Here is a 17,737-nt window from a genome sequence, read left to right as displayed (position 1 = left end):
GGAGAGAATTGATTTAAGTAATAGAAGTGTGAGTTGTTGAGAAAAGTTCTATCGTCAGACTGGAGGCACCTCACATTGGGTTTAAAAAGAATATGAGTAGGTATGGCAAATATGGGGAGTTATTAGTACCGCCTATCTCAGGCAGGAAGTTGTAGATGAGCCATCAAGAATGTTTGTCTATCTGCTTTTATGTTTAGCATTCTTACTCCAGCATTTGTAAATCTTCTCAGAGATCATTTATTTGGCACACCTGTGACACGCTTCTGCTCAGTGTTCAGTTCATAAAACTGTTTCTGTACTAAGCTGGTAACGTAATGGCCAGAGAGTTTGTGTCTTGCTATCAGTTTTATGCTGCAAACTACAGAGCATCTATTGAAGGACTTCTATTTTTAAGGACTTGCATTTTTAAGACAAGTAGAGATTCTGCTATATTTCTGAAATTAGTTGAGTTTGTTATTATTTTGTCTGTATGGATTCAGAGGATGTTAAATGCCAGCATAACACACAATCTCTTCAAATTGCTCTGACTTCTTGCCATTGGCAGAGGTCACATAACATCCCTCTACTGGATATTTTTTGTTTGGGAACCTTTTGCTGTATATAAGCCAGATTATATGCTAGTCATATAATAAGGCTAACGTGCATAGCAGATTGCCTGGGCTAATATAATAGGGCAAGCATTCTTACGTTTGCCACCTCTGATGCAGGCACCTGATGGGTCAGTATTGGCAAATGGTCAAGTGGAGAGGGTGAGCTCTGATGCACCTTGGCACGGGCTGATCCAGTTCTGCTGAGGTGCCATCTTCCAGTTTTCTACTCTTCTATTAGGACTTTTCACTTTTTTACATCAATACTTTTCTCTGGAGCCTTTGACTATTACATAACAGCTACTCAACAATTTCAGTTCTGTCTTTCTTTTTACTTCTCTTATCCTTAGCTTATATACGTTCTCATAGGTTGACAACAGGGTGTTTTTCAGTCACCTGAGGCAAAGTCAGGTGACTGAAAAGGAGGCAGCTGGGCTGTGGGCTGTCCCCATCCCAGTCATCAGGTGGACGTGTTGCTTTGTTCTGGGCACAGCTCTGGGAATAAGCTTTCTGAGTCAGTGCCACAACCCACATATACCTTGCGTAAAATACATAATACCTACCAAAACACGTTGAAAATAGACCCCTCCCTGCCATGTTAACTGCCAAGTGCTGAGTTAAAATGATGTTTTCCTCTGTGACTGGGCTCTTGAGCTATTACCTTTTCTTGATTAAGGATTATAGCTCTTAAGGAGTGATATACAATCAAGAAGTAATATAAATCACTGTGGACAGTGTGTTTTCAGAATAAGGCAGAACTCTTTGCTCATAGGAGTCTTTAGGTAGTGTAACTAAGTGCACCCTAACTCAGAGTTGATCCTTGCAAAGTTATGTGGTTAACAAAGTTAACATCTCCCATGTTGCCCAGCAGAGCTAGTCTTTTTTCCATGGCTGAGGCAGATCTCCTGCTCTGAATGGCAGCGGTAAAAGCTAAATTGTTTTCTCAGATTTTGTCTCTTAATTTCATAATCTTTCAAAGTTAATGTGCTATTCTTAACCAAGAGTTTTATTCTTCTGTGGAACCCTGAGGTAACTGTTCAAAGGCTGGTCCAAAACAGCACAGGAATATACTTGCTGTTTACCCACATTTCATTTCACGCTCCTCAACAGAGATTAACCAATACAACTCCATTATGAAAAAAATGGCAAAAATGTGCCATAAAACTTCTAAATTTGTCATTTACCTCAGATGTTAGTGGAAGCATTTATCTGTTCAGTACAATGGTTGCAAAAATTCACATGTTTATATCTACATAAAAGACCAAACCTGTGAATCTACTGATCTGTACAAATATGTGTTTTGACTTTGTAGTCTGAAAGTACTAGTGGAACATGAATTAATCATTTTTCATTATCAGCTCAATTCATACCTGGCCTCCTCACTGTAGCAGGCAGAATTGAAAATGTGTACTTGAGTAAATTCTCAGTTAATGATGACAAGCATATGACTGCAGAGTCCAGGCTACATCATGATTTGACTCAAAGATTTCAGTACATGTCTTTTTTTTATTGCAGAAGAGACGATATCAGTCTCATACTATGTATAAAAATGTCCTGGAAAATGCAGACTTTTTCACGCAGTCTTTCATCAGAAACACATATAGCTAAGTGTACAACACCATCATTGCTTGTCGCAATTTTCTAGTGGGCATAAAGAGTTGGATTTTAATCCTTAAATTGAGTCGGGGACTATCAGTATACAAATTTGCCTCTGCTTCCATGCCATTTTACTGAAATTGCTATTAAAAGAAATGTTTGCATTAAATTTTGTTTTAATTAGGCTAATGGTTAAAAATTAGCCCAAAGGTGTTCATAATCTTTACTATGACCATTCTGCAGTTTTGGAATTGAAGAGTATTGTTTTCTGTCCAACAGTACACACCTTCAAAATCTATTACAAGCCTCATAGTAGTGTTGCAAATGAGAAGGAAAAGTGCTAGTTTTTAAGTTTTCTGAGGTAGTATAAGGGTTTTCTGAATGGTTGTTTATTTTAGGAAAATAGATGGATCATTATATTTTGAAATAGATTCTTGGTAGATGCTTCTTTTTTACAAGTCTGATTAAATTGAGAAAAAAAACTTTTGTCATTATAATTACTTTATCTGTCTGTTAATTCTTCATATATTAGTGTATTTTAACTCTATAGTTTATAAAGATGGATTCTATTTAAATGCATATAGCTAAGAGTATTAGCAAACTTCTTAACTTGAAGGATCTCTTTTAAATTATTTTTTAGCTATTAATTGCAGTATTGCTAATAACGAAATACTAATAGTACATGTAAAAAGTACATAAATTTACCTACAAGGTAACTTATGTAAAATCAAAATTTCCAAGATCATTTTCTTTCTACTTAAAAAGAAATATTTAATGTTACAAAATTCAGTCTTATTTTGAATTTTCTAACATTTTAAAAATGAAGAAAAGTATAATTGAACTCTAGAAAAAGCTGATCTAATCATTTGTTCCACACTTCTGATTTATCACTGAAGAGAATCTTCTAACTAGCATTTTGACCTTTATGGAGATAATTTAGTGAATTTTTCATTAGTAGTAGATCAGGCAGGAAGCATGAGTTAAAATGATAACTTTTCCTGATGATAATAAAATGTACTTCGAAAAGTTTTTGGGGGTTCCCTTACCTACTCAATTTGGTGTTTGGTTCACAGCAACCCACCTGAGATCATTCTAGCATTGTTGATAGTATCCAACTTAACAAACAATGGGCAAAATTTCAGATGCTCTTAGGCAAGGTTTTTCAATGAATTGAATTGTTCTTGTTTCTTGTAATATTTTTAAAAATTATTATTAAAATCCAGAACATTAAGAATTAGTGAAATATGTCATACCATACACCATACACCATACATCAGAATTTTCTGGGCAGTGTGCACATATCTCACTGAAGACCTCAAAAGTGGTCAGGCTCAGTGTTTACACACACCATATGCAGAATAAGGGCAGCTAGCTCATTTTAGGTGTTTGCTCTCTTTTTTGGTGCTCTAGACAAAAGTCAACATGTGCCCAACTATTTCTCCTAAGTAAGAAATCTATATAAACTAATCTTTGTGACCTCAGGTTCTTGGAGCCTTCAGCCTCACCCAACACACTTTTCCACAGAAGCGCTGTGACACTTGCCTGGAATGACTTTTCTGTAAGCAGTTTGAGGGCAGGAAGTAACATGACATTTTGGAGTACTACTCAGGAACGACTCTTCTTAGAGTTTCTTTTGGAGCTCAGCGCTTGGTAGCGGTGCCGAGAGGAGATTATTAACTCCGCTGGAGGCAGAGTTCTGGCAATACTTCTTTCAGCTCTAGGTCAGCAATACCTTTAAGCACATGCTCTATTCATTCCTCAACAAAGTACGTTGAAGCTTATACTGAAGTTCCGTTCAATTCAGTAGATATCTGCATGTTTAAGTTGAGGAATGAAGCTATTTTGGCAATCAACATAGTATTATTTTGCTCTAGGCTTAAGAGGCTCTGTGTGTATGTCTTGCGAGTCATGGGCTCTAGAGAGAGTCCTGAGAACTACAGACCAGTAAATCTGAGTTTTGTCACAGGTAAGATAGTAGGGTTCATCATAAAGATTAAGAACATTGAGTACATGCATAAACACACTCTGAGAAGGGAACAGTCTGGCTTCTGTAAAGGGAAATACTGGCTCAGCCTGGTGAAGTTAGAAGGTGGAGGGGAGAAGAGGAGGAAGTAGTCAATAACTGTGCGGATCTAGTGGACATAACACAGCTGGCTTTCCAAAAAACCTTTGAGAAGATTCCATAGCAAATATTATTAAAGAAAAGGAATTATTGTGGAATTAGAGCAAAATTCTTCCAGGAAAGCTAGTTAAAGAACAGGCAAATGGTAAAGCTAAAAAGTCACTTTTCAGGATGGCAAAAAGTCAGCAGTGGGATCCTGCTGGGTTTGGTGCTAGGATTAGTTGCACTGATGTGTATCTATCTTAGTCAGTGACCTGGAGAACGGAGGGAAGAGTGAAATTTCCAAATTTGCAAATTGCAAGGGGCTGCAAAATTGTGAGGCAGGAGATAAGCTGCATGTGGGCTTTGCCCTTCAAATGTTACAATACTAGAACTAGGAAGCACTTGATGAAACTAGTGAGACTGATTTAAGATGGACAAAACGAAGCGAAAGGCAGTAAACTTTGGGCTTTGTTGCCGCAGGAGGCTGTGAAGGCTAACAGCACCAGCAGATTCAAGGGACTGGATAAATTCCTTGACTGCAGGTCCATAAATGGTTATCAACAGGTCTAGGCTGTTCTAGGTCTAACAACTCTAACATGATTCTGGCTGCCAGGGGAGCATGAGGAGAATAAACAGCAGGAGGTGATCAACATGCTCTGCATGTTTCTAAATAGCATCTCCTAATGCTAATTTCAGAGACAAAATAGATGGCCTGTAATTCTGACACAGCAAGACATTTCTTACATTCCTATTTTGTAGATAGCACGACTCTGTATTCTTTCATTTTGTCTTCAGGTAATTTGGAGTTTGATCTGTCATTTCCTGAGTAACTCTGCTTTGCTGAGGGCCATTTTGTGACACCTTCCACAGAACGCTCTTTACGCTGAAGAATCTCACTGATTTTGGCCTTGCAGTTTAAATATTCCTTCATTCTGATAGAATATGGCACAGCTGACTCCCTGGAGACTTTCCTTCTTCACTTAAAATATAGAAAACTTTCCTGATTTAAATGAAAAACACAATTAGTGTCAAGATTTTTTCAGTGGGATGTCCTTGACTTTGTGCAATTCTAACTCTGTAGTTCTCAGTCAAGCAAAACTCACTTATTTCAGTAGGTTCTTTCACCTGCACGTACGCTATAGGCGTAGGCTCTTGATGTATAGAAAAAAATCCAAGTATTGATGAAAGACACTGTGTTTTACGCTGGAGCTGGGCGGCTACTAGTTATGCATTGAGATATTACAGAAAAGGTCTGTAGATAGTGTGCAGTACGACTTACCTGGTGTGAAATGAAAATGGGAGAGCTATGTGGAAAGTGTGTAATCAGCCAATTAGTATTAGCTGGCGTAGAATTACCATGAAAATTGCACAGAGGACTTTTTAATAATCACAGTCACATATTTCATATAAAGATTGGTATCCCCAGGTGCCAGACTGTTGTTCAGCAAACAACCAGCATTGGCTCCTGAGGAAAGATCCACGTTCTGACTATTGACACATCATACAGCAGGTTAATGTTTATTTATTTATTTCAAATTTGTGTCTCAAGGAAGAAAACTACTACCTCTGTAACTTGCAGGAATTTACAAGACCTCAAGCACAGGAGGCTGTGGGAACCAAAATATATGCTGAGAGATGAAGCCATGCTGTTATTGAGTTGGCTGTGGCAAGTATTTGTGGTTTATCATGGAGGGTGACACGGTAACATGCCAAAACAATGGCTTATTTACTTTTCCTGCCAGTTTGATTTGGTGCTATGGAAGGTGTGTTTACACTTTTATGATAATTCTTTACTGGTGTTGGATAAAAAGTACCCACAAAATGGCAAAAACTGATTGCATGATAGAATAATATATATCAGTGAGAACAGAATTGAAGACTGCATGAAAATTGGTCTCCCTTTCTCCATTACATGTTCCTGTGGATGAAAAATGCTTGTGTTTATGAAGTTATCTGAGTTCAGATGGTGATATTAAATAATCTGGTTAATGTTAGAAAAGGTCTGATAGTCAATCTACCCTCTGACAGTTTTATTCTCCTGACTTTTTATCTGTTCCTCCATTTTCTAATGGAGATGAGACTGTTTAGGCTTTTAAAGGAATGGCTTAGAGAGTCATAGCCTATTTCTTTCCTTCTCTTGCCCTCTCTCTTCCCTTTTCGCTTTCCCACACCTCCATATGGACCGGGTGACTGAAAATAGGCAGGAAATGAGCATATCTTTAGACTCCCACAGTAACTGAAAATGTGTTACAGAAAAGTTGCACAGGTGGAGTAAACAAAGCAAGCTTCACTATAACTCATCAGATCAATAAGATAAAAAGAATTAGCAAGTGATCTTAGAACCTTTTTCTCATCAATTTCTGCTGTAGTTTGGATTTGTCTAGACTGCTGTAACACCCTTAATTTTTTCAGTGAGGTGGAAGAGACAGCGAAGAATCTTGATTTAAGCTGAGGCTCTGGAGAAAGTTATTCTTATAGTAGAAATGTTACACAGAAATAATGACATATTTTCTTTGTACCTAGTCGGCTGCTTGTACGATCAAGCAGTTAAGTGAAAGGGTAACAGTTAATATGGATATATTTGTATACATGTGCATGTTTTAGATATGTCAGTACAAATAACTTTAAAAAGAAGAAATAGGGATTGATTTTGCAAAATCTGCTTATCCTTCCTTCTTTTACAAAGGTTTGTGACTGATTTTCTTTGCACCTGAAAGAACAGACTTAAGGAACTCAGAGGAAAGGTTCTGCATTGTTATCTCTCTGATAAATGCGTAGAGGAAAGTAAATGCTAAAAATGTCATATATTTTAATGAATGTAAGTAATTATTTTTATTAGAATCTCAAACCAGGGAGAAGTGGAGCAAGTTTTAGTAACAAACTCCGGATGAAGATAGTAGAGAATGTGAAGAGAAGGGTACTCAGAGTGAATACCACCAAAATATAATTAAGGGGTAGGATGAATCAGACAAGATGGATAAGCCAGTATTTTACTTGAGGTCTTAAGACTGTTTTGTTGTTTGGATATTTTTAAGGATTTGTGGTATCTGTGGTTATTTTTTCTCAAAATAAAATTCAGCTGCTGTTGTTTTAGCACTAGCATTTAGATTTGAAATCTCTTGACACTTAATTGCCAGTACTACTTTCTCGCACTATCCCTACATCTTCCACTTTGTATTTTTCTGTTGATTGCATAATGCTAGTTGGCATATAACACTGTGCTCTCACTAGTTAGAGTATCCAAGAATTATACTACTGTTACTTTGCATTGGTTTTGCTGCTGCCAACCAAGCATGATGAAGATTAGTGAAATAAGATATAATTATTAGGGGCTCAAATATGAACCTAGCTATTCCTTTTAACTCTATATATTTGCTCCTTGTATGTTTGCTTCTTTTCAGCCATATTTGATCACTATGGAACTCACTGCTACAGAATCTGCAAAATTTACAGCTGGACTCGAAAAACAAATAAATTCATGGAGGTGCAACCAAGGCCATTAAACATGATAGCGCCAAGGCTATTAAACATAGAGATAACACACCTGACTCGGGAAGTTTCTAAGCCTCAGAGTGCCTTGAGCCGCAGCTTACTATGTAACTAAACACTTACTCTTGCTTACATTCTCTTTTAAATGTATATTGCTAACATGAGATTAGACTTTTGGCCCTGTATATGTATTTTTGTGATTTCTCTACACTGTGTTTCAAAGAAGAAAAGAAAGTTTTATGTACCTACTTTCCTCCTACCCATACAGTGGACAGAAAGAATTGATCTTTCTTAGGTATTATTTTACTTGTCCTTGTCCCCACAGCATAATAGCTGGAAGGGTCGGGTGCAAAGTGAAGGGCAAGTAGAAAGAGATTCTGAAAAGAGTTAGGTGCTTATTCTTGACTGTAGTATAAAAAGCAATTCTCAGTTGCATTGCATTCAATAGTGTGAGAATTTGAGATTGTGCATGAGCCTTCATATTAAATTCCAGTTTCCAGTTTACCTATTTGATTGCAAAATATAGAAAATAACTCTCAGTGTAATATACAATAAACAAAGTCTCCCATTAGAAGAGATTCTTTAATTCATTCACTAGTTTGGGGACTATCTTAGTTAGAAAAGTGCAAATGAGATCTGTGATTTTAGTGTTAGACTAAGCTTTTTAAAAATTCTGTAGTTGTATTTATTTCAAGTGGAATTTTTTAGTCAAATCCGAAAAAAAAACTCTTTCAAATTTATTAGGTGAAATTTGCCCTCTGAATAATCATTTGCAAAAGGCTTTGAAAAAGTAATGCTAACAAAATACTAACAATTATATCATTGTTCTGAGTGTCCCATGTTCCCAAATCAGGTATCTGGTACGGATAACTCAGGCATAAATGTGAAGCCTGCAAAGTCAAAGTTACATAAAGAACATAAACACCCTTCTTAGCACAGCTCCAAAATGTGCTATCAGCTGGCATGACTAAGGTGGAGTTAATGAAGGTGACGTGGGGGCTTAGGAGGAGACAGGATGCTGTGCTGCAATATTCCTTCTGAATATGGGTCTTCTGAATAAATAAAAAATACTATCTCTGTGACAGGTAAATAACTTTATTTTTAAGAGCAACCAACTGTGATTTATCTGTGCTGTAAGATCTATCAAAAGCAGTGTTGTTGCAGGGGAAAAGTAATTTTATGCAGTTTGAGTGATCATCATCAACACTTTACAAATTAGCCCTCTGCCCAAATTATTTTTTCTACAGATTATTATTTAAATTTGTATTAATAATTAGGTGAATAAAGTATTTTAGAAAAGCTGAAGCTTCTAAATAAAGTATTTTGGAAAAAAAAGAAAGTTAAAAATCTGTAAACCAAACAAAAAAAAAAAAGCCCCAAATGGTAGGTCCTCACAGACTCTTAAACTTCAGTCTGCAACATTTGGGTTTTAATCTGCGGACTAAGCAGGATCTCAGCTGTTCTGGAGGACAGGATCAACAGTCAGCGCTATCTCGCTAAATTAGAGAAATGGGTTGCATTCTGAAAAATGAGCAGATATGCAGACAAAAGAAGAATGATTTAAGTAGTAGATCAGAGTCAAATACACAAAAGTAGAAAAGTTACCTAGATAGTTGGATCACAGAGTAACATTCAGGAATAAAATGAATGACGAAGACATTGATTCAGATATACTGCATTGGGTTTACCACATAAGGAAATGAAAGCAGATTGTTCTGACTTAGTATTGATTCAGTTAGGAGTTGTGTATTTCATTTAGTGATTTGTGTTTTTAGACAGGGAAAAAGATGGAATTTTCGGTAGAGGTCAGAAGACACCTAAAGTAGTAGAAGCCTCTGAAAATAAAGGAAAGGTGAGTCCTAACTTCCAGTAAAGCTAGGTGGAAGACCTCAGTAACATTTGGACTTTAGGGGGTTGTTCGTGTTGAAAAGTAAAGGGTCAATGGAAGATGAGTTTTGAGGCACATGGAGTACACTATTTCTATTCATGCTCGATATGCTGTTACGTTGATGATAATGTTGCAAATCATAAGATTCCATATACCTCTTGCTCAGCTGAAAATAGGACAGTTAGCAGGAATAAATTCAAGCAAAGCCATTGTTTACTAATTGTGAATGTATAAGATTTATAGCATTTGCAACTTGGGAAAAGATTTGAAACATTGCAGTGAATGTTTAGAGACAGAATTTGAAGAAATTCTGCTTTTCTGGCTACCTTTCAGAATGTAAAACAGAACAAAATCCAGACAGTAAAGAGCTTGAGTATTATTACTTTTTAGAAATGTGGGTGTTTAAAATGCTATCATTTTGTTGTATTAATTAAGCAATTGGTATTTGAAAAAATGTTGAATAATATTGTTAGCTTACGACTTTCTTTGGCTCTGAAATATGAAAGATTGACCTGTATTTTACCATCTTGAATTTCGTATGGAGAAAGCAATACAGAAACTGAGAAAACAAACTTTTTTTAAATTTTAATAGCAAGTGCAGCTATAGTAGAAACAAAGTGTTCCAGATGCCCCACAGGAATCTGTCAAGTGAACCCTGAAATAAACACCCTTTGATTGTAATAAATGTTTATTTTTCCCATTAAAATGTATAGACTTTCAAAAAAGAGGGACTCTATGGGGACATGAAAAGGGAACACTGAGTGCTATTTCTCTTGAAATTTCTGATAAGTCTGAAAATATGAGACTTCTGAAGAAGTTGTGGTGTTTATGATTTTGTGATCTTTTTGTCGGAATAACAGCAAAAATAACATAATCTGCTCCTTATCTGGAATGTATATTTAACAGTCTGAGGGGTGGAAGGGCAATGAATTAAGGGCAACAATCTAGTCTTCCCTGTGGTACTTGATCTTTCATATCTTTTTGAACAGAATACTTTTATTTTTTTGGCACTTTTTGAACAAACAAAGCTTTTCTGTGGCCTGAACTCTCCTGGGTAAACAAATGGAAAATCAACATTCTACTAGATTTTATAGATTATTTAAACAGACTTAATAGGATTCTCTTATATAACAGAAAAGAACATAAAAGGAAAACGTAATGAAGATACAATACAGTATCATTAAGAAAGAAAGAATATTTAATCATAACAATGGCATTGGTATGACGGCTATTTGTTCTAAAATAGTACACTCTGAAAACAAACTGGATGTATTGTATGAGCTACTACCTGCAGCCTTTATGAGCAGTTTGCCAAATTCATGACAGACTCATTTGTACCAAAGGTGGGCCCCCCCCCCCAACACTTTTGTCATAAAATATGCATTTTTTAAAGAGCAAGTACTTAACTAATAAGGTTCATGGTCTTCTGAAGCCAGCCTTTATGATGTTCTTTCTCTAAAGAACAATTTAATTAGATATCAAAATGTCACCTGCAGTGAATAAAAATCTCTAAATACTTAAGTTAGAGCAGTGTGTTACCTGCAGAACTGAAAGGAAATGATCCTTCTATTTTGCCCTGTTGTTGTAGAGACTACGAGGGAAAATCACAGTACTTGTTTACCAGCAGAGGAAACCTGTTGTCTAACCTAAGGCCTGATCCACTATCCTTTAATGGAAGACCTTCCACTGACTGCACCGAGTTCTGGATATGATTTCTGGGTTTTTGTTGCGGTGGAAAAATTACGACAAAGTTCAATTGTTCATGTTATTATTGCAATTTATAACACTATGCAGAAAAAGTATAGCTAAAATTATAATTTTATTATAATGATATACCTAAAATTATAATTTTACCAGACAAGAATGATAAGAGCGATAATTCTTATTCCTCTGATAACTCCTGCTATGGTTAAAATGTGTTTTTCTTTGAATTGCAGCAAACAGTCATTTACGAGCTCAACGTTAGGGTCTGTTGTTGGGCATCAGTATCAAGCACTGCATGAAAGTAAATAGTTGTAGGTTACACTGGTGTGATTGTAATTCTACAGTAAACTGGCTGGAAAAGCTATTGAAGCTGTGGAAGCAGGGAACTAGCATGTTCTCTTTCAGCCTTTTAAAAATTCAACCTCAACCTTGCTTTATTAGTATTTTGGGGGTGGGGGGAGGGAGTGGTGTTCCAGATACCATTCCACAGAGGGCAGTAGACTTATTAAACATGCCAAATAAAAAAAGCCATAACATTCCTTCAAAAATTGTGTAGCTTAGAGAAGGCAAGTGACTCTTATGGTTGCTGAAAAATGTAAATTCTTTAGAAACAAATCAGAAGGAAATGTGTTTACTTTTGAGTCACGAGACAAGCTGTAGTGCCAAAACCTGTGGAAATGAGATATCTGTCTGAATAGAGCCTCAAGATATGTTTCAAAAAAAACAAATGACTTTATAATAAAATAGAATAAGAATGTAATTTCAAATGCATGTTAAATTTTCTGCCACTTCAAACAAATGCTGACATTTTAAATCTTATTCAAAATTTCTGTGTATGTTCATTATAAATGTAATTTAACGGCGACTAAATATAGAGTCCAATAGAATTTTACTTGGGTTATGAGTGCAGAATAGGGTTCATTGTTAATTAGAAAACTTAAAAGAAAATATTAACATTTTTAAAGATACAGAATAACTTTTTTCTCCCTTGAAATGTTCTAGCCTCTTTTAATAGCAATTTTATTTCTTTTTGAATACTGGATAAAAGCCTTATTTCAGACGAAGCCTGTGACCCAGTTTTTACGTAACTGAAGAGGGGACAGTGAGTGACAGCCACACGTCCTTAAGCATCTGAACTACTGTTCGAAATACTGTGACTGGAGTGCTGGGTCAGGGCATCTGGCACTAAGCATCAAGGTCTCCCTTGCGATGAAAGAGAATCTGCAGAGACTGATGCCTACCTACTGCTACTACGTAATCCAGTACAACTGACCCGTAACAGGAGAGTATTAGAAGAGGAAAAGTCTGTCAAATCATCTTTAAAACCAGGTGATGAGGGGGCAAATGCGTGACACAGCAGAGGCCAGGAAAGCAAAGCTGTAGGACATGTTTTTTTCTTCCTCTGGCTTTTTGATGGCGTGAAGCCACATGCCATTTTTTAATACATTTGATCCTGCCACTTGCATTGCTCTATTGCAGATTCTATATGGTTTCACCTCCAACAGATTTCTTTGGGAGTGGTTATTGGCCTCTTCATTGTTTGTTTTTCATTTTTCTTCCAGCCTAAAAATCTAATTTACATGGACAGGCTTAAGCAGTGTTCCTAAATCCATTGTGAGCTGTACATCAGCCAGAGATGAGCAGGCAGGAACAAGAACTGAAATCCTTCTAACTTGTCTGTGATGCTCAGAAACTTGATGTGACCCAAATTCTGCCTGCTTTAACCTTTCAGAGGCACCTGGACCATATTCCCTTGCTAATCAATTGCAAGCCTCCAGCTGATTTCATTGGCAATAGGACCGGACCTGGAAAGTTAGAATGTGGGTGGAGTATGCGATGAAATTAGCTGTCAAAATCTATTTGTAAACAATCATTCAGTCTGTAGGGTGGCTTTGCAGCCCATCAGCATGATTGAATAGATGGAGCTCTTCCCTTGCATTTCATGCTGCCTTTTGAAATTTTCCAGAAATAGCTTTATTTAGAGCCGTGACTTGGCACAAAGTACCTTTTTATTCTGTGCTTAAAATAATTTAATGCAAACACCTCCTAAGCAAGGGGGAAACTGAATTTTCTTTTTGACGGTTGACTTTTCACAATGAATTACAAAAAAAGTCAATAGTGTCAGAGCAAGTATGCAAAATCTTTAAAAAGAGCCCACCCAACTTGTCTGTTAAATTCCTTTTCTTTGCTCTTGATCACTTTTTGCAAATCCTCTAGCTGTCAGTATTTTAATGAGGCTGTTTATAGCTAAAGGAAAGCACAGATTAGATCAAATACCGCAGGGAGTTTGTGAGATCAAAGCTTACCCTTTCAAAAGTCTAATACTGCTAGGTTGTGCCGAAAACTAGAGTTCTAGTTAAATAAAATATTGAATTATCTTTAAGGGCACACTATTCTTATCCATTTTATATAAAACTTTTAAGCATTTTCTGTAACAAATATTATATTCTTGTCTATGAAGTATACCATGGACACATTTTAATGAGACAGTTTTTGTCCAGATTTTGTTTATTGATAAAGAGCTAACAACAGTCCTCTGGCTAAGAGTACACTGTTTAAAGCATAGTGAAATCCATATTTTAGGGTGGATTAAGCAGAAAACAGAGCTTCTTGGTATCTCCAGGAGAGAAAGAGCATATCAAATATTTTGTCACTTTCATTTTTATTAATGTCAATGTATTTCTAGACAGTTCAATCTGCACCTTCTTAACAGTAGTCTAGCATAGCCCTGAATTCTTAGACTTAATTTTAATTAAAGATTAAAAGCATAAAAGGAGGTCCTCTTGTAATGTTGTAAGTTTGGTTTTCTTAAATGGTTTTTTGCACCTACATACTTTCAAATAGTTATCTGAAAGTTTTGGATTATCCATCCAGGACCATGAATTTTCTTTCTTCTTTTCTTTCTTCTGCAATTTGATAAATTGCACACAATTCTCAGAGCTACTCAAACTGTGAAATGAAAATGTTCTCTTGTACTATAAAAGGCCATTATGATTTTAACAGAATCTGCTGCAAGTAAAAATATGAAAGAAATAATTACAAGTTTTATGTACAGGGGACATTCTGAAATAGTAACACTGAAATGTGATTGAAAAGCAATTGCATTAATTCATTCAGTAGTATTTTTAATAAAATATAGTGAAAAAATGGAGTGTTAATAATGATTCACAAAAGGAGAAGATGTTACAGTGAGAAAAAAACTGTTTTCAGTTTTCTGTCATTTTTCAGTGTATTTCTAACTTCTTTTGTACCTTTCTATCTTTTATTTAAAATAAATCAAGTGTTAGTTTACATAAAATTAGATTTACAAGGTGAAATAGGCTTTTTGCACTCAATAAAACTGTCCACAGTCAGCAAATTAGTTCAGTAAACATGTTATGAAGGGAAGTACTTGTGGAAAGCATTTCATATTCCACAATATGTCTTTACAATTTAGAGATTTTTAAAGTTGAAATAGGGGAAAAAATTTAGATGATTTTTATTTTTTTTACAGAATTTTAACTTCAGAATCTGACGTAAGACATTCTGATTCCTTTTAATGCAAGGAACATTTTTTAATTATTTATTTTTCTAAGTCTATGCAAACTATTAGAGCTGTTGTCAATATAATTACATGTTGTACTTTGCTTTTTTATCAAAATCCTTATAAGACTCTCTTAAGGGTGACTGCTTAGAGAAATTTGCTAGACTGAATTTTTGGAACCTGCAGTTCTCTATTCATCTACTGTAGGGATGCAGCAAGGACCTTCCCAATATAACACATCTCTGTTCTACTTTGAAAAAGTGTCACATTTGATCTGTATCATTTGATTAATGACTTTTCTGCTAGTGACTTTGACCAAGAGTTGTAACAGTGGATTGATAGCCACATGGGCACATGACAGTTTCAAACTTAAAAATATAAGCAGCATCTTTCACGTAGACCAAATATAAGTGATTTTTAATGATTACTATAACCAACTAAAATCAAACTATATGCAGGATGGAAGCAAATGTAATTTAAGTTATTATTTTTCCTTTGAACCATCCTATTAACTGACTGAAAACTTTCACTGACCATTCCCAGGGCCCTGTTTTATCCAAGAACCCACTACAACCGTATATAAAATCAATAGGCAAAGGCAGATACTCCTTTTCCACCTTCTTATTTATTTATTTTTTTATTTGAAACTCTATATTGGATAATTAAGGCATAAACATTAAGGTACTTTTGATAGTCTTACAAAATATTTGCTCACTTAATCTTCTAACAGAACTCCACAGATCATAAAAAAAGCTCTTACAGATTTTTTTGGCTTTGTTCATGACCACTAAATATGTCACTAGTAAGAAAGGACAAATTTCAGTTATCTGCTCCTCCACCAGTTTGTTTCAAATTTACTATATGGGCAATCCATTTATTTGCCTGCTGATTTTTCTTTTTGTAAGGTCATGTTCCATATTAAATGGCTGAAGTCAGTCAACTAAATCAAATGTAGCTCTATCAAACTGTTTATAGGATCAATGCTGTAAAGCACCTATCTTGACTGCATCAATCGTTTATTCTGTAATATCAAGATTTTTACTTCCTTTTACAAGTTCAAGCTCACAACAATGGCACTATGTTTCAGTATTGTAAAGCAGCAATAATGCACTGAGGAACTTTTTCCTCAATGATCATGACAGGAAAGAGAAAGGCATTGGATTTTATGAAATGCTTCTCCTAATTCCAGTCTAGTAGTTCAGAAATAAAATTAGTTATCCCCAGTTTGCTTTCCTGAAATCTGAAGTCCTGTGTAACAATATAAGATAGAGGGAAAAAAATGAGAGAGGAAACACTGATTTATGGCAGTTACTGGCAGAACTATGCAAAAGGGATAGAAGAGCTATATATATGTGTGTACATCTTGACTAACTGATAACTAAGGAGTGAAAGATTCATGATAAATTGAGCTGTGCAGCTACTACAAAAATAGGGTTAAGTGCACATTTGTTTCAGTTCTGCACAGCTGTTTCTTCAGATCATGTCCCTGCTCCTTAATATTCATTGCTAGCAAACACTCACGCAGAGAAGTTTTTGTTCAACATGAATGTTTAGGAAATTACTGTTCTCTGTTCGAATATTTAGTTTTGCATTCAAAAAACCCCAGCATTCATGACCAATTTTATGAGTTTGTTATTCATCCTTTACTGTTCTTCTGATTCATAAGTTGCATTCCTTTAGTCAAAGGACAATGAAACTATACCTTTTTGTCAATCACATACCAAAAGCAGTATAATAATAAATAATCATAGTGAAAAGTTCATCAAAAAATTCCAGTAGGTTGATCTTTATCTAAGCTTGTCAAAAACATTATTTACAAAATTATTCACAGATCTAAAATTTTTGCTTTTGAAAGTAAATGACTGAAAACAATGTGAGATTTCATTTGAATAAATTCAATATATTTACTTTAAGACTAAATGACTTACAGGGAGCATGTAAAATGAAGATTATTAATTAGTGAACTTAAGAGGCCAAAGATAAGAGTAAAAGGGATCCATTAACCTCTAACCCCCTTAAAATCCAGAGGTTTTATATTTAATATAAAGAAAATCTCAAAAGTCAAGTATCAATATTAAATATTGATAATAAAAATTGTTTGATAATGTTGCTAGATTATGAAAGAATATAAGGCAGAGATAATGTTATGATTGTCTCTAGTTAGGTCTATTTGTCATCTGCTAATAATAATTATATCATCTAGTTGATTTTCAAGGATCACCTCCACCAAACTCAACAATGGTTCATCCCCACATGCAGAAAGCCAAACAAGTGTGGCAGGACAACCTGCATGTATGAATAAGGAGCTCCTAAGAAAAATCAAGCATAAAAAGGAAGCAAGGATGACCCAGAGATGACCCAGAAGGAATATAGAGACACTATCCAAGCATGGAGGGGTAGGGATAGGAAAGCCAAATTCTAGCTAGAGTTGAATCTGGCAAGTGATATGAAGAGCAACAGGAAGGGCTTCTACAGGGACATCAGCAGCAAAAGAAAGACCAGGGAAAATGTGGGCCCAGTGCTAAATGGGGCATGAGAAATTGTGACGAAGGACATGAAAAAGGCTAAAGTACCCAATGCCTTCTTTGCCTCAGTTTATACTAGTAGAATTTGCCTGCAGGAATCCCAAGCCCCTGATATCTGCAAAAGTCTGCCACAAGGGAGACTTGCACTAGGTGGAGAACAATCAAGTCAGGGAATATTTAAGTAATCTGGACATATACCAGTCCATGGGACCCGATGGGATGCATCCATGAGTTCTGAGTGAACTGGTTGATGTCACTGCAAGTCCACTCTTCATTATCGTTGAAAGGTCTTGGGGATTGGGGGAGGTGCCTGAGGAATGG

Source organism: Struthio camelus, chromosome 1 (genome assembly GCF_040807025.1).
Source record: "Struthio camelus isolate bStrCam1 chromosome 1, bStrCam1.hap1, whole genome shotgun sequence".
NCBI lineage: Eukaryota > Metazoa > Chordata > Aves > Struthioniformes > Struthionidae > Struthio > Struthio camelus.
Note: the sequence above shows the minus strand (reverse complement) of the source record.